We start from the raw sequence: 487 nt of genomic DNA, 5'->3' as shown, positions 1-487 counted from the left end.
CAGTGTCTTGTTGCTTCCAGGTCACTCAGGGATTCGACTCTGAGGGCAATGATGCACTTGGCACCAGAACTCGGTGGGGTTGGCACAGACCTGCCAGCCTCAGCCACTTTCATTCTGGAAGCTGTTAAAAGAGACAAGTTATAAAAATTGAGGAATCAGCAAGGGAATTCCTGGTCCCATGCTGCCTTCTCCTGTCTGCCTTGGCAAGTGTAAGGCCTGTCCACTTGCTCAGGACTCTTTGTCCAACCTCAGCTCCCTAGACCTTTCCTCAGTGGCTCAGGGGGTCTCCTCAGGCAGCCTCCTCCCGCTGACACTTCCTCTCTTCCCTCTGCCGGGGGCAGCTCTTCCCTGGTTCCTTGCAGACCCCAGGTCAGGCCAGAAAACACCTCTGTGGCCCTTCCCTGTGTCCCGCCACCAGATAGGACCTCCAAGGCCTGGGGTCCCCAGAAGGGCCCTCATACCAGCTGGTGCCCTTGCAGGCTGCCCC

This window comes from Mandrillus leucophaeus, unplaced genomic scaffold, assembly GCF_000951045.1.
Source record: "Mandrillus leucophaeus isolate KB7577 unplaced genomic scaffold, Mleu.le_1.0 Scaffold1267, whole genome shotgun sequence".
Classification (NCBI taxonomy): Eukaryota; Metazoa; Chordata; class Mammalia; order Primates; family Cercopithecidae; genus Mandrillus; species Mandrillus leucophaeus.
Note: the sequence above shows the minus strand (reverse complement) of the source record.